Source organism: Neovison vison, chromosome 6 (assembly GCF_020171115.1).
Source record: "Neovison vison isolate M4711 chromosome 6, ASM_NN_V1, whole genome shotgun sequence".
In the NCBI taxonomy this organism is placed as follows: Eukaryota; Metazoa; Chordata; class Mammalia; order Carnivora; family Mustelidae; genus Neogale; species Neogale vison.
This window is the reverse complement of record NC_058096.1, coordinates 97,223,036-97,249,998: the sequence shown is the minus strand read 5'-3', so window position 1 is coordinate 97,249,998 and position 26,963 is coordinate 97,223,036. Positions and strand designations below refer to the sequence as shown.

General features: G+C 39.7%; 1 protein-coding gene across 1 annotated transcript in view; it reads right to left on the bottom strand.

Annotated features, from left to right (window-relative positions):
* The window catches only part of NLGN1 (neuroligin 1), an 837,296-nt gene extending 814,411 nt beyond the window's left edge, over positions 1-22,885 (bottom strand). Inside the window, exon 1 of the mRNA XM_044251809.1 lies at positions 22,338-22,885. The gene's annotated coding sequence lies outside the window, so the exon portion shown is untranslated. The remainder of the gene's footprint in view (positions 1-22,337) is intronic.
* Positions 22,886-26,963: the final 4,078 nt, after the last annotated feature.

Here is a 26,963-nt window from a genome sequence, read left to right as displayed (position 1 = left end):
GCCATTTTTTCTAGAGAATCCCATCTTGAGGTCTAAATTCTTTATCTTATATGAATCTTAGGGAATAAGAATATATGAGAAGAAGAACAAAATAAAAGTAAAATGGTGAAGTATGAAAAAAAATCTGGTAAAAGAAATAGTAGAGGGAAAAATAAATGCAAAGATAAATAGAAAAAGTATTTACAAAGGCTTATCAACAAAGATTTATGCCCACAACATGAAAATTAATGTTTTAAGATCTGGATCATGAAAAAAAATGTACAGGGGAATAAGAATAAAAGATAAAGTGTAGAAGTCACATCATCTGAAATAAATAGTCTATCAAAAAGCGGGTAAAGGGTGCCTGTGTGGCTCAGTCAGTTACACGCCTGCCATCTGCAGTCTGCTCGAGTCGTGATCTCAGGGATCAAGCCCTGCATCGGGCTCTCTACTTAGTGGAGAGTCGGCTTCTCCCTCTCCCACTTCCTCTGTATTCTTTCTCTCTCCCTCTCTCCCTCTCACAAATAAATAAAATCTTTTTTAAAAAAATACTGGTAAAATGTACCACAAACTTTCTGGGAAAATGAGTCAATTATCTGTCCATGAAAAGCAGGATTAAGAATGAAAAGCTGTGGAAAGAAACAAAAGAAAGAAAGAAAAAGAAAGAAAGGAAGGAAGGAAGGAATAGAAAGAAAAAGGAAGAAAGGAAGGAAGGAAGGCAAAGAATCTTTATTGACCCCACTCTCTACCAACATATTGCACACTTAGCAATATATTGGTGCTCAAAGAGGTTAGTTAAATGACACCATAAAATGGCCAGAAACAAGAGACTGGTTTAGAAACCATTTCTGTCTGATTCTAAAGCTCAACTTTTGCAGTTCAAAAAGGAATATCCTTTCTCTGCCATAGGTCAAAGCAAAACATTTTGGAGCCAACTGCCAAAGACAACTGGAATTAAAACAAAAAACAAAAAACAAAAAACAAACACTATCCTACCATACTACATACAGATCTAGATATAGCCATGCTTTTACTTATCTTAATATCCCATTCCAGGACCCCAATAACTGGTAAACTCCTACTCTTCTTTAGAGACTGAATTCAGGTGCCCCTCCCTGTCACATTATCACTTACCATTACCTGCACTTATCAAACAACACATTTACTACCCTGTCTCTGCAAACCCACCAGCAGAGGTTGAAAAAAGTCTTCCGGTGGCATGGCAACAAACCAGTGGGGGAGGCATCAGAGTGGTCCAACAGTCTTTCAAACATTTACTGAGAACCCACGAGGGCTAAGCTCTCAATCTGCTTGATACTTGGAATACAGAGCAAAAACCCACAAGTCCTCCTGTCTTAGTCTATTCAGGCTATTATAACAAAATACCACAGACTGGGTAGTTTAAAAACAACAAAAATTTCTCAGTCTGGAGGCTGGAAATCTGAAATCAGTGCGCCAGATTGATTCAGTGAGGGCCCTCTTCCTCGTCACAGACTTCTCCTTGTATCCTCACCTGGAGAAAGGTGCAAGGGAGCTCTCTGGGGACTCATAAAGTCACTACTCCCATTCCTGGGAATCCACATTCATGACCTAGGCATTTCCCAAAGAACCCATTTCCTAATACCATCACACTGGGATTTTGACATACAAATGTAGGGGTGGGAAGACACAAACATTTGGACCACAATGCCTCCCTTTCATGGAGCCTGGATAGAGTGACAGAAACAGATGACAATGGGCTGCAAAAGCTCAGAGTGACATTTGGGAGTGCAGCCTTGGGCATGGCACAGAGCTGGGAAGGAATCAAAGCCAATAAAATATCCAGTGCTAGGGCAGACGTGGTGACAGGAAAGTTTGAAGCGTGTATCATCACAAAGATGAAACTTTAGCTTGAAGGAGTGCTGAGAGCAGGTAGTGGGACCTCAGTCTCTCAGGTAAGACCCAGGGGCACATGCCCTGTCAAAGTATCTACTTACAAGGAACCCAGTAGATGTCCATTCACCAACTGAGAACAGCAAAATAAGAATGCGGCCTCAGAAGCCAACCAAAAGTCAAGTTATCCCTAACTTGTGGTATCCCCAAATTCCAGAGCTGTTTATGAACATGACCTTGCACTGTCAGAGAGTAAGGTGGGATTTTACTATTAGCTACAGCTCTAGCTACTGCTCCACTTACATTAGCTTTGGGAAATAACCCTGGAGGCTGGGAATTAGGAGCAGTCAACAAAGATCAGGGTAAAAAACAAATTTTGCATTCATTACACTTCTAAGTATTTGCTTGCAAACCTATCAGAGTCATTAGCAGCCATAAGGAAAAAAAAAATTAACTGGCAAACAATTATAGGTATTCAAATTGTATCAATAATATTTACAATGGTCCTTGAAAGAAAATTATCTATGCTAATAATAAAGAAAAAAAGAGAAAGGATGGGCAAAATGTGGACAGGGCCAAGTAAAGAAAAGAAAAAGACAAAAGAAAAATTAAAAGTAAATAATAGCAGAGAGTAGAAGTAGAAATACAAAAAGAAAAAAGAAACACTCCTTGCCCTTCTCTTCTGTAAAGCATCTGTGAAGTACTGGATTTTGTTGCTTCACAGCATTAGCAAACAGGGTTGGGGCCATAGCATGGGAAAGAGGTGCTCTCAGGATTCCTTCATTGTGGTCAAACATGTGCATTCACCTTCCTCATGACCATGTGACACAAGAGATGAGGGCTGAAGGCTGCAGCAATCCACCCAACTAGATAGATAATAGATAGACTCCAACAATGCAATGCTAAATTCTGGGAAACCAAATCACCCAATTGAAAAAATAATAATAATAATGTACTTCTTATACATCATTAGCTGTAAAATATACAGATTTCTGTCTTTCAATATTTCAAACCTAAATAAATTAGATAAGTTTCTTAGATAAACTGATGTGAATGTGTTATAAAATACAGTGCTTGGACTACTGGATTCCCTTCTTTGAAGTTCATGGGTTTATTATTTCTAAGATAAGTAAATTCAGTAGCATCAACCGCAAAAATCACACCTAGTAATAGCTAATATTTATTTTATTTATGCACCCTAATGTGTCAGATTCTGTACCAAGCACTGTATGTACATTCTCCTTTACTCTTCATTACTTTCCAGTATATCCAAACGAAGAGCTATCCTTCTCTTCCTTTATAAATAAGGAAACCAAGGCATAGAGAGGCTAAATAATTTGATGGTAAAGCTGGGACTCATATAATGGGCTCCACTTATAGAAGGACCTCTGCTCTGACTCCCTCCACTTCTTGATTCCTCTATTGGACGGTGGTGCCTTCTGCTCTGCCATATTCAACAGCACCCTATTTTCATATAGAACTTCATAATACATAAAATCCCTCTTCAGATTCCGACTCTAACTTATTTAATTCAACTATGCTATGAAACAGGCAAGTTTTGCTGTCTTTCCCATTTTATAAGTAAAAACACTCAGACTGACCCAGGTTAAGCAGCTTCCACCAAACGTCAACTGAATACATGGCAAAGTAAGAATTTATATGTACATCATTCAACTTCAAGCCCTGTGTACTATCCCCTACATCAACTTCTTTTTCATCCTTCTTCGGGAAACAAGCAAGATTTGTCTTCATACTGCTAAATTACTTGTTGAGGACTAAAAAAACATAAGAATCAGAGAAAGAGATATAATGCCTGCCAATGGCCTTAAATAATCACCCCTCCCACCCCTGCCATCTCCTTAGATTTAAATCGCAATCCCTGTATAATAGGGAGCTATAAATTTGCCTATTTTGCAGTTGACAAAAGAGGTTTCACTGAAAGCACTGCTTGAAGGTCCAGAATTTAACCATACACCACTGAGTTACTCTAATTATTTGGAGAACGTTAAATCTAAGTATTTGAAATCACCATTTAATCGCAATTAGCTTGAAAAACAAATGTGGTTCTCAAGGTGCTCCAAATGTTCTGACTTGGCTTGATAAACATCAAATCAAAGACCAAGGAAAAGTTTTGTTCACTTTGCAGTTTCCTCCTTCAGTGCCCCTGCTCTTCTTCTGCACCTTGAGATCTTATTTCAATTTCTTTTTTAGGGGTTCCAGGTGGACTTTTTGGTAGAGCTTTTTACATGCTGGGCTTAGGGCCTCTCCACTGCTCTGTCCCAGGATCCATTCCCATGGCAGACTGATTCTCATTGTTTATCTTTTCAGGTCCTACACCTTCAGCCTTCTCAACACCGTTCACTTCACTTTCTGTGGTCCTGCTTCAACTAATCTGACTTCAATGTGAGATGTTGCTCCCTAAATCTTCCTTCCTTGTTCCCCCTAAAGACACAAATGTTCAGGTCTTTTTCCCTTCAAGGATTTTACTCTTAATCACAATAGGAAAATAAAGAGGGGAAGAGAGAACTAATCATGGAGAAGTTACACAATACACAATGCTCTTCTAATTTCTTATCAGAAGGTTCTGATTTCCTTTGAGGTGGCAAACGAAGCCCCTGTGTGTCTTCTGCTACCTAAAATTTAGTGGTAATTCTGGGAAGATTACAAAGAAAGGACCACTGATGTCCTTAAATTCACTGGTGTCCTAGCTGCCTGGGAATTGCTCCTTCTCTACTCCAATGGAAGTATACCCACTTAATCATTCCTGGGCAGGGGACTGGACCTTCTACTCACCCTGTCCCCTGCCCTTCCCTAGCTTCTTCAGTACTACCAATAAGAGTACTCCTAAAGATTGAATTATTTGTGGGTCTCCCACCCCAATTCATATGTTGAAACCTAATCCCTAATGTGATGATATTTGGAAGTGGAAAACTGTGAGGCGATTTGGTCAAGAGGGTGGAGCCCTCATGAATGAAATTAGTGCCTTTCTTCAAGAGACCACAGGGAGGTCTCTCCCTCTTCCTGTCACCTAAGGACACAGAAGAAGATGGTTGTCTATGAACCAGGAAGTAGGCTCTCCCCAGACACCAATTCTGCTAATACCTTGATTTTGGGCTCACAGCCTCCAGAAGTATGAGGGAAAAAATATGTTGTTTCGGTTGCCCCCTCTGTGGTATTTTTGTTATAGCAGCCCAAATGAACAAAGACGAGTAGCATATACATGTCTTTTCTCACACTCAAGTCAATCTTCAGGCATTCCCTTCTGTTTTAAGCCAGTGATATGGCTACGATGTTGCTGCCAGACACAGCTTGGGGCCAACAGCATGAGAATAACCATTTCGGGTCCTACTACCCCTCTCCTCTGTCAAATCCCAATGCAAACGAAGTATGGATATGCCACTGAGGCACTTGGGGGACAACTTCTCTGTGCAAAGCTCACGTGGACCCCTTCATGCCTTTTATGGTGGCCTGTTACACCACTACCAACTACCACTACTGCCTCCTCCCTCATCTTCTTCCCTGAGAGAACAGGTATTTTTCTATATTCTTGCCCATGGGGTGGGCAGATCGACTGATATCTTTAAGTACAGAGCTCCCAACTGACCCACTGTCCCACATAGCACTTCTCTAGACATCTGGGGACCAGGGCTCCCTGAGGAAGTGCCAATCAATGCGTGCCAGACTCCTAGCAGTTGGCAAAATTCCTGTGGATCCCGTTCTCAGTATTGGTACCTCTTTCTGCACTGAGAAGTACTATTTCAAAAATCTAAAATAGATGCATGGATGGAGGAATAAATTGACAGAAAGAAAGATAGATAAAACAACCAAAAAATAAACAATATATGCTCCTTTGCCTCATGATGCATATTTGTATACCTGAAGTCCCATAGGCTGGACATTTGGTCAGTTACTCTGCATGCCCCTTACTCCCCTCCCACAACCACTTTTCTCACAAATAGATTAGATACAGGCAGTTTGTCAGGGGAGCGGTTTGGCTGGGTAGCAATGCAGGAAAAGAATGAAGGACTGTTATAAAGAAAGAAAGAAAAATACTGCCTGAGTCAAGCACAACCAATCTTCACTCTCATTTTCTCCTTCCCATCTGTAGCACAAACCACAAATAATCAAGTAGTTTCTGGAAGAGAACGACTGTTACATGGACAGGAACCTAAAAAAGCATTCTTTGCCATCATTATGCACTGCAGACTTTATTGTAATCAGGTCAATGAAGTGCCATTACATGAGCCAGTGGAGATCATTTTATTTTACAGAACATTCTTTCTTGTGATTGTGTATCATGAGTTTTACCTGATTCTATCACAGCTAGGAGGCTGAGGAGTATTAAGAATAAAGCCCTTTTGTTTAAAGAACTATAGCAATATGGCCTTTCCAATGTTTTTATGATTTAAGATAGAACTAGTGAAGATAAAACAACTGAAGACCTAGAAACCTCCCTTCCAAAAACAGACAGTTGGAATCAATACATTTCCCTGAAATATTCTGTTGGAGTGGTAATTAGGAGAGTATCCCTAGGATTCTATGCATTTGACTGCTCCTTCATGAAAAAGGCCAGTGTGCTAACGAAGACATGTGCCTATTTTCTATAAGTGTTACTGATTTTCTCTTTCCTGCAAGAGGATCTAAAGACAAGCTTACCCCTCATGTCTCTACAGCAATGTTTTTTCTACTGCTCTGTACAATACTAGTGTGATTACGTAAGTGTGTGTGTGCATGTGTGTGTGTAACAGAGACAGTGAGAAGGGAAAGAGAGAATGTGTTTGAGCACTGGCACATGCATCTAAAGAGTTTTATTCATTTTTATTTTTGGTAGCATCATTTACATTACAAAAACAATAAACTGGCATAAGTTTCAAACACACAAACTTGCTAATAGTATTCTGCAAAGGGACAATGACAGGATCAGAGAAAATACCTCTTGCTCCAAACACAATTTTACATTTTGAAATATGATTTACTTTCTGGATTGCAGCCAGGCAATTACCATCCACAAATATTTCTAGTGGGAGAAATGAAGTGGTTGCTACTAGTCCCATAATTTGGAATTGTTGCTAACAGATTTTACATATCATCAACTTCTCTGCCATTCTTTTTTAGAAAACACAATAAAAATCTTAATATTGCTGCATTTCAACCCTTATTGTTAGCTTTGCGGATGCTTGAGACAAAGCTGTGTAAGTGGCTCCCTCTGGTGCTGCTACTAGTATTAGTTGTTTTGTTTTGTTTTGTTTTGTTTTATTCACCATCATAGATGTAAAGCAGATTAGCTGGGAAAGGTAAGGAGAATCCCTCAGGGCCTGCATTACTAGAAATGTCTCTTGGGATACAATTCCACTTGGAATAAAATTAGATGAAAGGTGACATCTTTCATGATACAAGAATAGATACAATATCTTCCTTGGCCTTTTTTCTTCATTTCATATATGCCAAAGGAAACTGTAAAAGGTAAAAGAAAAGTCATATTCACTAAAACCCTGGCCAAAGTCCCTAAGAAACTACTTAAATAATGCTCTAAGAAGCTATTTAAGTACTTCTAATGGACCTCTGAGTCCATCAGTTACCAGCCCCAAACTTCACTTGAACCTATGGCCTGCATAGCAGTGATTAGAGCAAATGTGAAGTCATAAAACGAGTGTTGCAAGAGGCAACCAAAGGCTCCAGAACAGCATTTCTGAATGGCCTTGGAGAAGAAACAGGCAAAATCCCCTTCTGTGGCTGGGATCCACAGTTGTCTCCAATGACCACTCTTGCCAGTATGTAGTCCTGCCCAAAGACAGCAGTGTTTGAAATCTAGGCTCCTGGGTCAGTCACCACAGTTAGAGCCACAGGGATTATTTAAGGGACTCTGCAGGCTCTCCAGTGTCAATCTTGTCCTCCTTTCTGCCCAGGAGGCAGCACATCCTCCCTGATCTATTTCTCTAAAACACAGCGTATCCCCTACCGCCAGCCAGAATGTTAATGCATTATCACTCTGTACACTGAGAAAACAAGTGACCATATGTAGCCTATGCCAGCGGAGCTGTAACTGTGAAGAACAATGGCTCTGAGTCAACAACAGAATTAAACTACTCCCTCTTATGAAGCTCTTCTGAATATTTTAAGTGTTGCCTTGAAAGTGTGGGATTATGTGCAAGCATAAACATTAGCTTAATGCAATTTTTTGGTTCAGAATATGCCAGAGTTTAAAAATCAGAATTGGAAGGCAGAATATAACTTTAGTATAAATTTAATTTTTTTCATGTGTGATTAAAACATGATTGAAGAGGCATACTTTATGTATAATTAAAGTTGCTTTGTAATTAAGAGATTTAAGCATGTATAGAAAATGATACAGCTTAGTTGGGAGATTTTACAAAGGCGCCTATTAAATACTCACTCCCTAGCAGGCCTATGACTCAAATGTTTTCACATTCTAATGCTGATAGAGTCCTTGAATTTTTTTAAAGCTGCCAATTTCACCATTTCTAAATGCTTTATCCTTCTTTCCATTAGCCAAAACAGAAATGTAGAGCGTTCTATACCTTAATTTCAAAAGCTAGGGGTAAGGAGGAGAGGGGAGAAAAAGAAGTATCCCCAGGATCTCTGAGACAAGGCTTGCCTTATCTTTGCCTTCTTCACTGTGCCTAGCACCACGTGGCATATAGAGAGTGTGGAATAAACTGTTATTATTGAGTGAGCAGAGAATGGGTTTGTGTACATGTGCAGAGGGTTATCATGGTAACAAGAACACTCTGAGACATTTTTAATGTGCCAAGGAAAGGTACTAAATACATTACTTCATTTAATCCCACAAAGCCCTACGAGGCTAGCATTGTCAACCCTATAGGACAGATACATAAAAATCAAAGAAAACTTGAAGACTACACGGAATCACACATTTTAATGTTATCTTAGCAACAAAATCACCTTTTGGGCTAAAGAGTGAGGCAAAACAAATCTGTTTGTTTTGGTCTTGTTTCTCACAACACAGTTTCTCGATCCCCCTACCCTCTCTAGGGATTGTTTCTGGTCTTCCCTATGGGGCTCTAAAGCATCCTTCTGGTAAGCAACTGGCAGGAACCAAGGCTTCATCTCATTGGCAATGGTCCTGGTTTAAACTAATATTCCTGGTCTTCCCCATCAATACCTTTCTGTTTTACATTTCATTCATGTTAGCTGAGCATTGCATGGGGAAGTCAAAAATGCAGACAAACATATTTATATAAATAAATATAAAATAAATTATATATGTAAACATATTGTGTATATATATACACACTATATATATAGTGTGTATATATATAACTATTTTGCAAGCTTGAGTGTAGCAGATTTAAAGGATATTGCAAACGTAAAGATATCCTTTACACTGTCTGTATCTTCCTGATAAATGATTCTATGCCAGTGACTAGGCCTTCTTTCTGCGATAGTAGCATCACCTTACTCTCTTGTTCCTTTCAGGCTTGCATAAGATGTGGTCCTGGGAGGCCTCATGCTCTTCTGGAGTTCTAGAGAAGACAGATGGATGAGGGAATGACATTCTACACTGAATACTGGGACTATTCCCAGTGTATTTCTGACTAGCGGAGTCAAAATGCACTGATTCATGAGAAATTATGGCCATGTTTATAGAGTTCTATAGAAAACATGCTCGTGCTCTTCTGATTCACTCTCTGTTCTCCAGGTACTGGTTATTCCAGGCACTGCTTCCCAAAATGAGCTGCTGTTTTTATAAAAAGTGGATTCAAGAGTTGGGAGGGACATGTTGATTTCATGTTCAATTTAGTAGAAACAGAGGAATATATCTAGCTTGAATTTGCACTTCTTAGGCCATAGAAATGTTAAAATTTTTTAAGTAATGATGAGGATGATCACTGGGTGTTAAGGACAAGTTAGCACCAACTAGAGCCTCTATCCCTTTAGCAAATGGGACATTTTGATTATAAATGTCCTGTAATCAGCAGTTTTGAAAGGACTGACTAGAGCACTATAGTGGAGGGGAAAGATGTTTTGGATGGCAGAGCATTCCTAGTATGTTTTTGGGAAAGGCAACCCAGGTTAGAAAACAGTTTCTGGGCAGGCTATGGAAAAAAGAATCTCCTTGCTTAATGATAATCAATCAATGACCTCAAACTGATTTAGTATTAATCAGTTATATTAATAGACATATACTCAGAAAGTTATAGTTTCCATTTCAAATCATTTAATTGACTCTCTGATAAAACTGAGTTTCTTCTTATGTGAATAATATGAACCAATTTTTCTGAGAAACTGCTCATATCTCAGGGTAAATATATAATTGACATTTCTGATTTGCAGAAGTCCTAAGTCAAACTACTAAGCACAGATTAAGATGTATCTTTTCAATAAATACCTTTCTTTTCTATAATAGTACTTTTTTAATGTGGATTGTCTTATTTATTTTACTTCTGAAAAATTCTTAAATGATCAGTTACCTCTGCTACATGTCCTATTCTTAATTTTTATTTCTTTTCTTCAAGCAATGCTTTGCTCCCTTTTCTCCATGTGTTCATACCCTTATCTCTTTTTCACTAAAACTTTTTAAAATAAAACACCCTTCTTTATAGCTTCTGTCAGTTATCTCCCTGTATATCTAAACTAATAATTCTATAATCATAGAAAAAATCATATATAATGCTGATATATGTATCAATGTCCTGTGTGTAAATTTGATGCACCAAGGCATTACATGAGGACTGGGATGTTTGGGTCCAAGTTCAATCATTGTATAAGCCTAGAAAGACATTTCTTATCCTGGCCTACTTGTCACTTGCAAAGTGAGGAGGCTGTCCTATCGTTGTCTAAAAATACATTTTGGCCCTTTCAACCTCTCCAATGAAATACTATCGGGTATTTTTTTATTTTTTTAAGATTTTGTTTATTTATTTGACAGAGAGATCACAAGTAGGCAGAGAGGCAGGCAGAGAGAGAGAGGAGGAAGCAGGCTCCCTGCTGAGCAGAGAGCCCAACGCGGGGCTCAATCCCAGGACCCTGGGATCATGACCCGAGCCGAAGGCAGAGGCTTTAACCCACTGAGCCACCCAGGCACTCCTGGATATTTATTTAAACATTTTAAAAAGGAATTATTCCTTTTTACAACATATTTTACATATTATCTGGGGTCAAAAATTATGATTTTCCCCTTCAGTCATAAAACAGTGATGGCAATGTGAATATAATCTCAAAACCCTATTTAACGATCTAAGATTCTAAACCATTAAACCATATTCTCCGTCTTAAATGCTAGTATCATGGATAATTTTCTTTTCTTTATTTTAAAGATTCATTTATTTATTTTAGAGAGAGATAGAAAATGGGTTGGGGGAGGGGCAGAGGGAGGGAGAGAGAGAGAATCTCAGGCAGACTCCCTGCTGAGCCGGGAGTCTGAGGCAGAACTGGATCCCAGGACACCAAGATCACAACCTGAGCTGAAACCAAGGTTTAGATGCTAAACCCACTGAGCCACCCAGGCGCCCTTGGATATTTTTCTAATAGACAAAAGCAGCCTAAAAAGAGGATTAAGATAATTTAATTAAATTCAATAAAAATCTACTTACTTGCATCAATGCTATGCATTCTATACTTTAATTATATTAAAGAGGAGCTAGCTTAGAGAATTCTAGTCAAAAGAAAAGGTTTTCTTCATGCTCTAAAAACCTCACTTTTATGGCAAAATAGGTAGGTGAGAAGCAATGGTGTTTTCTTTGTGGTGACTACACTACAATGAGAGAAAGCAGAGTGACATACCTCTGGAGAGCTTGTTATTCATCAGAAAGTAAGTACCCAGCTTTCTGGCCACTTAAGAGCAGTGGCAATTTTCAAATACAATACAGAGAAGAAACACTGTTGTCTGTGGAACTGCACAGTAAGAACTGTCAAGATATATCCACAAATAGTAGCATCTGACTGATGTAACCCAAGACTCCTCTTCCTTTTATTCATATTTTTTAATCAGTGGTATGTGGTTGAGTAATGATAAAACAAAAAAAGGAAAGTTCATTTTTACCTGCCAATTTTCTCTTGCTTTTTACTGATGACTCTCTTTTTAAGCAGAACATTTATATATAGTGATAGTTAATTCCTTGCTTAAGTTTCCTTTGTTCCTGATGGAAAATGCATTTTCTCCTTGCCTCATCCCACTTTTGCATTCTTGATTTGGCTTTAATTTATTCAGTAATCTTTCTCATCCACTATATTTGAGAAGGGTCCTAAATCCTCACTGCTCTGTTATACCCTCTGCACTGCTTACAGCTGTTTCAGAGAACAAATAAGATATGCAGGGGTAAACCCCCCAAAACCATAAACTCTTAAAGCTATGCAATAAATCTTAAAGTTACACAGTATCTAATATATATATATTAAACTTATAGTTTAAAATAACACCTATCATTACATGTTTATACAATACCAGCTTAAATATATATCAATATTACGAACATTCTTCATTACTGATTATCTTTACCCCAAACAGTTCTAAGAGCCAAAAGACACATTTAATTTCAATTAGTCTAACTGTACATTTTAAACATGGAACTTGAGGCCCAGAGAGATTAAATGAATTATAGGAAGGGATAGTTATTAGAAGAATCTGCTCTATAAACACAGGTCCCTGGATTCCTAGTCTTGTGCTTTTCCAGGCTACCATTACCTATTTGGAAGACCAGCTATGTCTTATATGTTACAAACTGCGAGGCTAAGTGGAGAATAAGAAGGGACAGAATTAGATTCTAAGATACTGTCTAAGAATTATGTAGCAATCTCTCATATCCAAATGTTTAGAGATTAATTAAATAGTTGGTTAATTAATAATCATTACTGCATTAGCTCACTTAAAAAATGAGGACACATGTATCATTAAACTTGCCACATTTCATTGATTTTGACACATTTTTTTTTAACCTTTAACATCTTTGAAATCAGGATGTATTTTATAATTCCTACAGCTAAGCAGTAGTGGAGGCATAGCTGCCATTGACTTTTTTTTTTTAAGATTTTATTTATTTATTTGACAGAGAGAGATCACAAGTAGGCAGAGAGGCAGGCAGAGAGAGTGAGAGGGAAGCAGGCTCTCTGCTGAGCAGAGCGCCCAATGCGGCACTCGATCCCAGGACCCTGAGATCATGACCCGAGCCGAAGGCAGCGGCTTAACCCACCGAGCCACCCAGGCGCCCCTGCCATTGACTTTTGTATGTAAAATTTCGTTGTGTTCCTCTTGCCATAACCAGACAACCATGCTCCTGACATTTCCAGACAATTTAAGAAAGAAATATAAGATGGTCATCTGAAAATTCTCAATTGTCACCTTCCAGTAATATCAACAAAACACCAGCATCAAACCTTTCACAAGGTATCAGTTGCTTGGAATGAAATGCTGAACACAATCATGGAGCACTCTGAAAAAATGACATATCACCAACACACAGAGACTACTGTCAGGAAAAACATGGATATGTCAGAAAAAAATGATTCAGAAGAGCGAGAATCTAAATAGAACAAAGTTTTTTGCATTCTTAAACCAATGTATTTATTACTATTACACTTTTTATATATGTACGAGACTGATAGAGTATAAAAATATACATCTAGTTAAGTCTAGGTTGCAAAGGTGTACGTAAAATAAGCAAAGTACATAAAATAAGGCTATGCCCTGTAACCAGTTGTTCCTTACTTTTGATGAAACATGGTGTATTTGGCATATAGTTAACCATTTTATTCCCTGAGAGAAACTTTAGGAACTTGCAATATCTAGGGTCAATGCTGTGAACCAAAATTATTTCACAGTGGATGTCGAAGGCTGAGATACTGCCCAGGTCTAGAGGAGAGAAGGTTAGACAGACAAAATATTTATTTAGAAAACATGCTCTCCCAGTGGTCTTCACTTGATAAAAGAGTGCCCACTAAAATGTGGTCTACTTAACACCAAATTTCACTATGTTTTCACTTTCAAACATACCTTCTATTAAAACAAAAAGGAGAAGCATCTGTTTCTGACCCTAAACACAGATGGAGTTACTAATTATCATTTTAAGATTGATTCAAATATTCGTTCCCCTCGAGGTGAGCAGCCCAAATCAGTGGTGGGTGCTGCGGTGAAAAGGCTTCGGGCATGGAGCCCAAAAATAGAGCACTGGCAACAGAAAGATGAGAAGCTGGAAATGCATTATAAAACGCTCATGGTTAACCAGGAGCCAATGCCCATCAGGAAGTTTGCTTTGAAACAAAGACAGATCAAATCCATTCTTTGCTAGCTCACGGTTGTTTTACATGGTGGCTTGGTATTAAAGCTTATTTGCCCATTTATATTGGGGAGGAAGTTATTGGGTAGGAAGGAGGTTATAAAAATTCTTAGGCTACAGAGGAGGAAAAAAGTTGAAAAACAATTTCTATCTGATCACAAAGTAAAATATGTGTAATGAATTCAGCTTAATTATACTTTTTCCACCTTCCCTGCCTTAGTTTACTGTCAATCTGTGAACTACAATGTTTATCTCTATCAAAATGATTCAAACACTCCTGGTATCTCCCTTTCCTAAAATCCTATTGCACGTGTTAATGGAGGCATAATTCAGCAGTTTATTGCACACAATATTGCCTAATTTCTGAACATATATTCATTCAGGAACAAGACATTTATTGAGTGATGCAAGACAGCATTTGTTTATACATGCATATATACTTATATATTCTTCCTCCTTCCAGAAACAATTCAAAGCACAAATTATTTATGATATAAAAACCCAAATACAATAAAATCTTAGAGCAAAGCTTAAGTTAAAAACATAAATTCAAATAATGAGGCAGGGTAAAAGGAAATAGTTAAGAACCCCTTTTCACTTGAACACAAAATTGGCTCTGTGCTTCCGTGAAGTCAGACAAAAGAACGAAAATAAAGCTTTCCTTGTTTAAAAAAAAAAAAAAAAAGAATCATAATGTTCAATGAGAGACACACTCACTGGCATATGAACTGAAAACCCTCCCTAGGCCCTCCAAGTAAACAGTTATCAAAAGCAGTGAGATCATTTTAATTTGGGCATAACTAATATCAAGTCTTTCAAGAGTGTAACTGGCAAAAAGAGTTCAGTCATTTCTCACATTATCCCTGGATTATAAGATCATGTGACAAACACAAATAATCTATTCAGTAAAGAGGAAATGTTCCAGTTTAACTATGGTTATTTTATATAATATAGGTATAAGTTGAGAAGGAAGGGTTTAGGATCTGGACATGTAATGCAGCATAATTTAGTGTTTGTAATTCTTCTACCCAGGGTCCATTCCTACATTTTTCTGATTCTCCAGGTAGGATTTTTCTTTTAAATCTCTGGAACATCATGAAAGGAATCATTCTGTATCAGAAACATGCAGCCTGACATGTATGTCCATGGATTCAAAGACTATTTATGTGTGTGTATGTTTTCTAATATAGACCTTTCATTTTATAAGAAACTTAAGAAAGACAGAACCTGATATGTATGGTACACCGTAATAGGTACCCTAGGTTACAGCTATTGCCTCCTTCCTCCCAATTAACAAAAGCTCTGATTTTAACTATGACTTTGCCATATCCATAGGGAAAGAAGACCTCTTCTCCAGCCCTAGGGGAAGGACCATGATTGATCATATCAATTATGTAATGCATTATCTCTTTGCCAATGATTCATTTAAGAGTGGGATGTGTCACAGTTTTAGTCAATCAGGCATAAAAGGAAGTCTACTGAAACCTTCTAGAAAACTTTTTCTTCTCATTTCCATAAGAAGACTGACACTCTTTGCTTTGAGTGGGACTATTTGGCTCTGTGGTAACCATATTGTTTATCTTCTTTCCAAGATAGAGAGCCAAGAGAATACTAGCAAGGTTTTCTTCCAGCCCTGACATCTTTGAACTCCTGAGTTAGCTAACCCTGGACCAACATACCTCTAGAATCTCTGTTTTATATGAGAAACAAGTCACTACTGTTAAAGCCTTTAATTGAGTATTGTTACGTGAGGGCAAAAGTTTCTTAACGGACACCATATTTTATATTTCTTTATTCTACAAACATCTGAGCAAAAGTTGGCATTTGACAGAATCATAGAGAATGAATGACAAAGGTAAGAAGCAGGAAAAAAATATAACCAATCAGGCAAGATTACTGGCCATCACAGCAATGTTGATATATCTTTATAAGATAGACTTCTTCTCTATAATGACATCCAGTAGTACTTCTTTACAACAGTGAGTAATCTAATTCGTAAAGATTCGTTTATTTATTTTATTTTTTATTTTTTTTTTATGAAGGCAGACTGCTACACGCAGCGCCTCATTTGAATGTGTCTGGAGTCCTGGAACCTTGACTACCCTATGTTCTTCTACAAATGGACCCTGAGAGCTTGTTTGGAGGTTCTAGCTACCTCCTGGGGTATCTAGTACCTGGGGACCCAGCTACTCGTGTACCCTTGACCAAAGAATGGTCCTCTTCTCTATTGGGGAAGGTCATCCTCTTTGACCCAGTGCCCAGCTTTGAGAGGGACACACATGGAGCGGTGAGGGAGGAAGGGAACACCTGCCTAGCCAGCCAGATCAACCAAATCAACCCTGGTGATCAATGGGGTGACAGATGTCGCAGTAAGATCGCCCTCACATCCACTGTTAATTTATTTTAGCGGCAGTGCACAAATACAAGCAAGCAGGGGGAGGAGCAGAGGGAGAGGAAGAAAATATCAAGCAGACTCCTTGCTGAGCACAGGGCCTGACACAGGGCTGGATCTCATAATCCTGAGATCATGACCTGAACCAAAATCAGGACAGATGCTTAACCAACTGAGCCGCCCAGGTGTCCCTTGAGCAATCTAATTTAAAGTTACTATGGTCTGGGACGCCTGGGTGGCGCAGTTGGTTGGACGACTGCCTTCGGCTCAGGACGTGATCCTGGAGTCCCGGGATCGAGTCCCACATCGGGCTCCCAGCTCCATGGGGAGTCTTCTTTGCTCTCTGACCTTCTCGCTCATGCTCTCTCTCACTGTCTCTCTCTCAAATAAATAAATAAAATCTTTAAAAAAATAAAAATTAAAATAAATAAAATTACTATGGTCCATGCTAACACATCTGTACAAGAAATCATTATTTTACCAAATGCCATCACTAGCATGTGCTTTATAAGTACAAACATTAGAGAGGAGTATTAAAACACTAGGTGTGCATTTTTGTCTTCTTTGACAACACTTCTCATTATTGACCACTACCTAATTTATAAATAAGAATAGCAAATTTTATTGCTTTCTTCAGTAGACTGAAGGAAATGAGGTGTCATTACACACACACACACACACACACACACACACACACACAGACACCACACACCCCTTAGGAAGAGCAAGATGCCTCCATTCTGCCCAGTTATTTTCCAACTAAAATATCACTAGAGGGAAAAAGCACAATATTATCCAAGTCATTTTGTTAAAATTTAGCACGTGAAAAATTAGATCTACCCTCTTTTATGAGTTTGCTTTCTTTTTTTTGCTTTTTCTCCTTTCTAAAATCTTTAGGTGAATTTTACATATTCATTTACTCTGTGACAGTGCTAAACACCTCTAGTTTCCAACTGCAAATCCACTTCCCCTTCTTTTTTCAGATTCTGATTTTCTCCAAGGTCGTGCTATGCCACACTAAAAACGTATTTTCCAACCTCTCATGTACCTAGAAGTAGCCATCTGACACAGTTCTGGCAGTAACATGAGAAGGGAAGTCTACAGGGAGAACGTCCACCTCACAAAAAAAAAAAGAAACAATGCTCAAGGAAAAGGCTTGTTTGGCCTTTTCCTCTCCTTTTTCTTTCTTGCTTTCTTTCTTTTTCTTTTTAGACAATCACAGAGAGAGTCTTCTACCATTTATTAAGCAAAAAACCAAACAGATCCTCACTACCATTGCAAAAAGAAGTAGGAAACAAGGAATTGTCTTGCTCTGACTTTGGACGAATCATTGCCAGTCCAAGATTTTACTTCTGAGAGCATCTGGCAATGTCTGAAATATTCTTAGTTCTCATCATAACTGGATAGGTAGGGTGTACTACTGGCATCTAGTGAATAGAAGCCAGAGATACTACTAAACATACTAAAATGAACAAGATAATCCCCTAAAAGACAAAAACTTAACCTGGCCCAAATGACAATAGTGCCAGTTAAAAAAATTCTGACCCTATCTTTCTTTGGGCCTAAAAAGCAGACAAGATGTCAGAAGCACAGCAAGATTTTATGACCATAACAAAAAAAGTACCAAGATGAAGAAAGAACTCTAATTCTCTTCCTGAGTCTTTATTATGTGAGATAAATAAACCCTTGTCTGCTTAAACCACTGTTAGCCAGGTTTTCTGCTGCCTCACAGCCAACTGTATTTCTAAATAATACGTTTATCATTCATTTATGGTCTACTTTATGCTCAGACATGGGGCAAAACATTCTGAAGAAAGTGATAAATCAGGCATGGTATTTTATCTCTGGGAATTTACTATCCACTGAGGAAGCCAAGCACCAGGAAGTATAAAAGGTGGGCTACTCCTGATGTAGAAATAATGTGCTGTAGGAGCTCAGAGTAAGGATACAGGAATGAAGCAGGATGGTGAAGGAAAGACCACTCTAAGGAGATAAAATGTTCTGTCCTACAGTTGGGAGGGGGGCGGGCAGAGGGAAGCATAAAATGGCATGTAGTATTGGGGAAAATAACAAGTAAGAGTCTTGAGAATGGAATAAAGAGTAAAAGTGGGGAGGAGTTCTAGATGGAAGGTATTTTAATCTAAAAAGTAAGGGGCAGTAAATTGTACAAAGAATTGAAAGCCATCTGCATCCAGGACATTACCATCCAAGCTGTATTAGTCATTGTTAACAAGAGATCAGCAAGACCTGTGTTTTAGGAAAAGAATTAGTTTGGTGAACTACACATTGGCGATTCCATTTAAAAACAATTCAAATATAACTGAGGAATCCTATCTTCCTATTTATAATCTAGTAAGATGGAAACAGACATCAAACTTCACAATACTTTAATAATGTGACAAAAGTGTACTGTTGAACTGTTGTGTTTTCAAATCTTCCTGCTAATTCCAATTGTGTTTTGCTTATAAAAACTACAAAGTAGTATTTGTTAGGTAATTCATAAAATAATTCCTTTGTGCAAAAATATAGAACGGGATTCTAGAAATAAACGATGGCTGTATTTTGCTAAAAACGTTCAAAATTATTTGTTTCAACACATGGAAACCCAGGGAGGCATTTGTCAATCATACCTAAATCTGTATTAATATCACCCCACAGAAAGCTGTCAAAAACATTAAAACTTACAAGGAAGAAAAATGTTGAACTCCGAGAGCTTAGATTTCTATCTGTACTCTCTAGTTATAGCTATTTAATTATCCTGTAAAAAAAAAAATCTTAACTAATTTAAGGAAATTTGAAGGAATATGTAGTCCCTGCATAACAATGTGGAAATAATAAAGTGGAAAAAAATATGAAAAGTTCAGAGTTGGAAGAGACTCTAGAATAAAGTCAGGGAAGTCACCAGCCTTGCAAAGAGTCATCAAATCTTCGAGCACTCTACCTGCAGCAAACTGAGCTCTCTGCCTACCTTCTGTGAGTATATATTCCACTGTCAATTTCAAAACAATTCAGACATTTATATTTGAAAATGTTATACCTAGACATAAAAGAGAATTTTCACAAATGAAACGCCATGGTGGTAATAGAGATAAGATTGACAGAAAGTACTCTGGGGGTGAAGGGAGGGAGACTGTGGAAAGAAGGGGGGCTAAACAAGGCTTTCCTTTACCCCACGATGCAGGAACTCTAGGATAGTCTGCTGAAAGATTGACTCCCTCAATTTCTGCTTATGTTAAGAGGATTGGAAAGACTAACTGTAGAATAGCAGGCTTACAGAAAACAGTTACTTATTTTAATCAAACCATGTAATCAGAAGGCCTGAGTAATGATTAACTTCCACTTTCTCTGTAAATCACTCAATCACTCAGCAGTGCAGGTAGCCTTAAATTCATTCTCTGCCAAGGGCACAGTAAACTTAATGTTTTGTACTTAACATTTAATATTTTAAATATTTGCCTGGCCCTTGCTTCTGAGCTCATTTAAAAAGCTGCTAGGTTGCAACGGCTGATTGAAATGCCGAGACATTTTAAAGCTTTTACACTCAAACATATGTACCCACACCTCTCCTTAGTGGTATTTTTATATCTATGATCCTATTTCTAATTAAGCACAATTAATTTTTCAGGACTGCATTATGACCCTGTAGTTTTCATACACAGCATAAGAATCTATTTAAGCGAAAATAATCCACTGTAGTGTCAGTATAAAAAAAGGAAAATGAAACTATTAAGTACTATAAAAATGCAGAGTAACAGATACAGGGTTAGCTATCTGAATTCCTGTTTCCTAAATCCTACGCGTATCGCTATGGTCCTGGAAATGAAAAGGAAAGAGTATAATACCTTGGGGAGGCCAGCCGCTCGTAATTTAGAATAACCACAAATGAACCGAATGTTCGACACACAATTTCCCTCATCTTCACAACCCACTAACAACCTCCTCTGGAATAAATTATCCCCAACTCAAAATCTCAACCTAAATCATTTTAAATCCACTGCAAGTGGTTTTGTTTTTGTTTTGTTTTGTTTTGTTTTTTCATTTCTACTCACAAAGCATTGTGCTGGACAGTCAGGAGACAGGAGAGAACGTTTTTAAATGTTGGGACTACCTTGTCTTCCTGGGGGAGTTTATTGCCCAATAACGCATAATCTATTAGCTGCCCGTCGCGGGGGATCTAGGGAGTGACATCTCCACTTGAAGCACGCAGGTCTGAAAACCACTTCTCAGGAAATGCGGGGAAGAGCAACTTTCTTATCCCTGTCAAACTAAGAGGCGGAACCAGCCCCTAGACTAGCCGGAGGCCTGGGGAGAGCAGGAGGCTGAAGGCAGCTCCTCTGCGCTCCGCCAGCGCTCCTGGCGAGGGTTTTCTTCTGGAGGCGGCATTGTTCCTCCATCTGCTCAGCCTCCGTATATCGCCAGCAAACCCTCCCCGCTCTTTCGTAATCTTTTCCTCATTTCTTTAGTACCTCTCTGCCGATTTCCCGGCTCTCGGTCTCTGTGGTCCCTGGGCACAGCTCTAGGCTGAAAAGCTGCAGTGACTGGGGCGCCGCTCTAAGGCGTTGGAGGCGACTGCACTGGTCCGCCCGAGCTCGGGAAGCGTGCGCGCCTCACACTCGCTTTCTCCCCTTTCTCCGCGCTGTCCGGCTCGGACGGGCTCTCCCGGCCTCTCCTCCCCCGACTACCGCTCGCTTTTCCTGCGGCGTCTCCTCACATCAGCTACGCGCGTCGTCGGCCGCCGGGTCGTCGGCGCACTGACACGACGCCCCCCGCCCCGCCGGCCGGGACTCGGGATTGAAGGGTCAGGACGCCGCGGGGAGGCGGGGAGGAGGAGCGAGGAGAGTCGGGGCAGGTGGGGAGCGCGGGGGCCGGGGGTAGGGGGGGGGGGGGGGCGGGCAGAGGCGGGGGAGAGAGCCCAAGAAGAGAGAAGATGCATCTGCTCCGAAAGCGCCAATGAAGAGAGGACAGAGGGGGCAGGAGTGGAGAAGAGCAGAAAACACCCACCAGCAGGGGTGGGCAAAACGGCCAATTTACAAACTGCCAGGGAGAGAGATGGGGCGCGCGAGGGGAAGGAGGCTGAAGGGAAAAATAAGGGCAAGTTTCCACCCCTCCCCAAAGGTCGAGTCTGAAAACGCGTCCCCTGAACAGAGAGTTAAACAGGGACGAGTCATGGTGCCAAGGGTGGATCTAAAAAGGAATTCAGTGTCGTGTAGTTTTCCCTGCACTAGACTCAGCTCCATCGCGTTCAACTCCGGTAAAGGACCCTCCAAGTAAAATGAATGGGCTTAATCCAAAAACGGAAGCTGAATTTCCTCCACCGCGGACTCCTCCTGAGGTATTGTTTTTTGTTTTTTGTTTTTTGTTTTTTGTTTTTATGAAAACAAGCGTTTGGGAGGGTCCACGAACCCCAGTGCTAAAGATACCACCCAGTTTATTAAAGTTAATCATTTTTCAATTGCTTTTATTTTCGTCAGAGGATAGAGCTGAAGGGTGGGCATCACGAGATGCTTAAAACAGCTATCTAGGTAGCATTATTTTTCGAAAAGACAAAATGGGTTTCCTCAAACAGCTAAAGGGGGTCTGGGAAACTCGGTTACTCGGCTGGGGAAAAGAGACGGAAGCATTTAAACTCTACCAGACGATTAAACCTTCACCTCACCCCACCCCGCAGCCCCCCAACCCCTCAGAACTGGAAAGGGGTTACGCGTACAGAAGAGAGTGAGCAGGGCGGGGGGGGGGGGGAGGTGGGGAGAAGGAGGGAGAGGCCGGGAGTAGGAAGTTCTCGGCAATCCCCGGGATTCAGACAAACGCCGGAGGTCGGCGGACGCAGGAAGCTCCCTTACCTTTCTCTCTAAGCCCCGTTTGCACCTGATCTGCAACCATAAATACTTCGTGATGCTTAGTGTGCAGCCAAACGATGGCCGAATGTTAAACAATCCTTCACGCTCCCTCCCCTTGTTAAAAAACGGGCTCAAAAGAATGTTAATACTGTTCTCGTTATCCATCGGCTCCGAAACATTCCGCTTTGTCGGGAAGAGAGATGAAAACCAAGCGCTTGGACACGCATGTATGTATTTACATATTATGCGGTCGGTATATAAACATATAGACGTTTTCTGCATATAAATCCAAAAAGAAAAAGCACCACAGATGCCTCTGAAGAGGGAGGGGACAGGGAAGAGAAAAACTTGGCAAGCCAAATACATCCAAAGATTTCTGATCAGGAGCCACCTGCTTCAATACGCAGAATTCCCGAGAAGATTTAGAGGGAGAAGAAAAAAAAAATTAATAAAATACCCCAAACACACACTTGCAACTGGAAGACGCCTAAGACGCGTGGAAATGGAGAGGATGAGATCTCCTGAGGGTACAGATCCGCCAGCCAAGTGAGCAATCGCCTCCAAAAATCACAGGCGGGGAGGTGGCTGCAGATCGTCCCCTGCTCCGGTCCCCGCCGCCGCCGCCGCCGCCGCCGCCGCTGCTACCTGTAGACACGCGCACACACACGCACACACACGCGCACACACACAGCACTACCCCCTCTCCTCCCCCACCCCCCCGCTTCTTGGCGTTGCCGGGTGCAGGAGTCTGAATTAAGCTAGACCCATCTTTCAGACCCCGTCCTGCCCCCTCAGAGCCAGGACTCCCTCCCCCGCCACCCCTTCCTCTCCCGGTTTATTGCTCAGCATCCCCTCCCCGGCGCGACCCCTCCCTCCCCCCGCGCCCAAGCGGCGATCGCAGTGGGGTGGGCTTTCAGGGGTGCGGGTCCGGAGGTGGCAAACGTGAAGCCGGTGGCGGTCCCTCCCTTTACAAGTTCCGCCCTCCTCCTTTCCTCCTCCCCCAGCCACCGAGCCTTCTCCGCCCGCTCGCGCCGAAGGCGGCAGGAGGGGTTAAGGGCTCGGGGCGTCACGTGGGACGTTCACCAAACCACTCAGAGGAGCGTGTGAGTGAACGGCCCGGCCGCCGAGCCGCGAGGCCGCGGCGCGACGGGTGTCTCTGTTGCCAGCGTCATTATGCTCGTCTTCCCGGCTCTTCGCCTTGGTAACTGAGAGCGCGGAGTTAGGGGCGAGCCCGTAGCGTGCCTCTTTAGTTTTTGTTCCTTGGTAGAGCTGTTGCTACCAAACTCCCCCTTATTTTCTGTTTCCACCAGGCAGAGCTAGAGGAGGCTCCCGGCCGCGGCGTGGGTTGTAGCCCCGATTGTGGGATAGTGTAGATGAAATGCCACTGCCTTTGGCCTCGTGCGCCTGGCTGTTCCCGCATCTTCTGCCACTGGATAGGTGATTTTTTAAAAATTCATCATAGCTCATCAGTGTTGGCTTTTGTGACGGGTGTGACTCAGTATACCACCTTCTTTACACCAACCACCTCCCACCAGCTACTCCATGTGAATTGGTAAAGGCTAGTGAGTTGGGGGAACAGGGCCCTGACAACAGAAACAGTAAATTAATCTATGCTACTGTGTAATAATACAAACAAGAACAACAATAAAACCCAGAAAATCCACCAGTGGGAAATCGCTAGAAGAAATCAGTGACACTTGGTCTAGAAAAGTGGTGGGTTTTTTTTTTTCTCACTATATAAGCACTTGCCTTACATATTTCTTAATCTCATGTATGTTTTAATCTGTAAAATTTAGGTAGAAGAAAGGAACTTTAAAATAATCAACACTTAGAATGAGGTTGCCCAGAAGTGTCGCTCATTAATTAATTAATAATACTTAATAAGAAACCTAAGATTCCAGCATATGTGATCAAAATTTTTTATAATCTTCCCTATGACATCATTTTTTCTTAGAAGGAAGTTAGTACCACATTTTTCTGACAGTTTTAGAATTCAGTCCATCTTGTCCCTTTTTTTTTTTCTTATTTTAAAGTGACCTTTAGGTGATGTGTTGACAAATAGTAGATTTCAGTATTGCTCCTAGGAAAGTGAAATTTCATTCAACTAAAACACACGTCTGGTTCTTGGTGAAAGATCTACCTTGCGCAAGTTTGTCTAAATCCTAAATCCTTTAGAAGTTCTCTGAAATTTCTAAAATTCACCAGAATTTTCTAAGAAAAAATGAGAACTGAGGATCTATTTCAGTATCAATAAAAGTGCCTAATTGAATCCTTCCAACTTTCATGACACGTACAGTTGGGTTAGCCTGGTACAGGGCATCAATATAAAAACTGCAGAATCAAACATTTTTAAAAGAATTGAAGATAATGTGATAAAACTGTTTATTGCAATTTACAGATACAAAGTTTTGTATACTTTCTTATATCCCAAGGCTGTGGGAATCACTTTCTAAATGCATCACTTGAGGTTGATATCAGAACCCTAAAGGTAATAATGACTGAATATTTTTTCATTTCTAATATTTGATACTTATAGTATGAGATTAATTTTAAATAGGTTCTATTGTATTTTTTCATTGTTCTTTTCACATCTACACCTTATCAGCTGAGCACTATTATCTCACTTTTATGAGTTAGTCTTACAAAAAAGCTAAGAATTTTTTAAAAATAGAATTGCCTTACAAATAGCATTTATCACAATCTGTAAATACGGCAAATGAGCCACACTCCTTTTTGCACATTTTTCCCACTTTCCCAAACTAACCCTCTGAGGGAAATAAACCCACTCTACATCATCTAATGTCCAAAACAATGAAAGCAAGAAGTTTTGTTTTTTATGTTTTGTTTTGTTTTTTGTTGGAATCCAGTTAAGACACGGGACTCTGGAAACAAACTGCCTGAGTTTGAATCCTGGATCTTCCCTGACTTTGTTATTGCCTGGCTCATATTACTTAATCTCCCTAAACCTCAAATTCTGCTTCTGCAAACTGGAGATAATAACAGTACCTACTCTGTAGGAATGTTGTGAAGATTATCCAAAATAATGCATGTAAAGTGCTTGGCACATGAGTAAGTTACTTTTCAGTGTTCACTCTATTTTTGGTATCTATGTGATGTTTTTCCTCTTCTGATTCAAACATCAGTATATGTAGTGATATTTGGGCTTAGCATTAAAAACTGATCATGAAATTTAGTTGCATTCATAGCATGGAAGTCATTAGTGATTACAGAGTAATTGCTAGACCCTCCCTGCCTTCTCTTTTTCTTACGGTCTTGTATCTGTGTTCTGTTAACTAATTTCAGTATAGAGGATCACACAAATGCCAATAATGAGCTAGAAAAGAAAACATTAAACACATGAATAGGGGATGAAGGCATCAATAAAACTGTAAGAAATTGAATTCAATTCACATTGCCAATCATGTGATCTTCTAGATTGTGACATTAACTGTGCTGGAGGTTGCTGCCTTAAACTGGCCAGATAGTGTTTGGAATAAATATTGGAACTCTCTGTAAGGTCAAATACAAGTAAAAACTTCGTGGAATTAGCCCAAATGCATCTTCTCATTTGTAGACTGGGAAGGAGATTTTAATATAGCACATAACATATTAGCATTTTCTGAAAATATTGGCTCAAAAGCCCATGTATTGAGTAGGAGTGGGGTAAAATATCACTAGAGGAATAGTGAAATCAGCTTTATAAGTGTATTTTTATGACCTAATTGTTATGATGGTAAAATTTCCTTTTCCAGAAATAAAAAATGAAAATATTGGAAAAGGAAGTTAGGCTTGAAGGCAATTATTATAGTGTATTTTCAGATACCTCAATGCAATAGTATATAAACTCAGTTTGCTTTCAGCCCAGAAATTCATTAAGTGGGAAGATCTTTTCCCCAGTAATTATATATATAAAGAAAATTAAATGGCATGTTCTCCTAAAGTTTAAAAAAAAGTATTACTCATTCTTTGGACAATCCCAAATACTCATAGCAGCAGATGAGCACCTTTTTCTTTTTCTTTCCCAAAAGATTTCAGAAGGGAAAGTATTAATAAAATATCATGCTTGGATGAAATTTTACTGCAGCTTTCCTCCTAAACCATATTTATTTTACTTAAAATGGGTTAAAAATAAATAATATACCGTGAAAGATTTTATAGGAGCAGTGGAAGTTCATATTTCAGCTCCAAAAGAAATAAAAAGTAGAGCTGAATAATCTATCAATTTATAGCATTTGCCAAATATACCACTTGCACACTTTCCTGGAAGTTTTTTTTATAATCTAGACAAAAGATATAGATGTTACTAATACGGGAAAAAACAGATCCTAACTTCCAGGAGTACCGGCATAGCCTGGTTGTATATAGTATCTATATGGCCACAATCCATCTGGTCTCCAACTCTGGTCTGTCCACAAAGCACCTCTCCTTCTGATGTAGTTTGTACAGCATGGTCAAATTCATCTTTTTTTAATCTAGCCTTTACCAAATCAAACCATTTTTTTTAATCCTTAATGAATCTGTAATTCCTATCATGTGAAATACAAACTTCTTATCTCAAAATCCAAAGTTAACATATTCTCAGTTCCACTCATCTTTATTCAGCTTTCTCTCCCATCGCTACTCTACCTA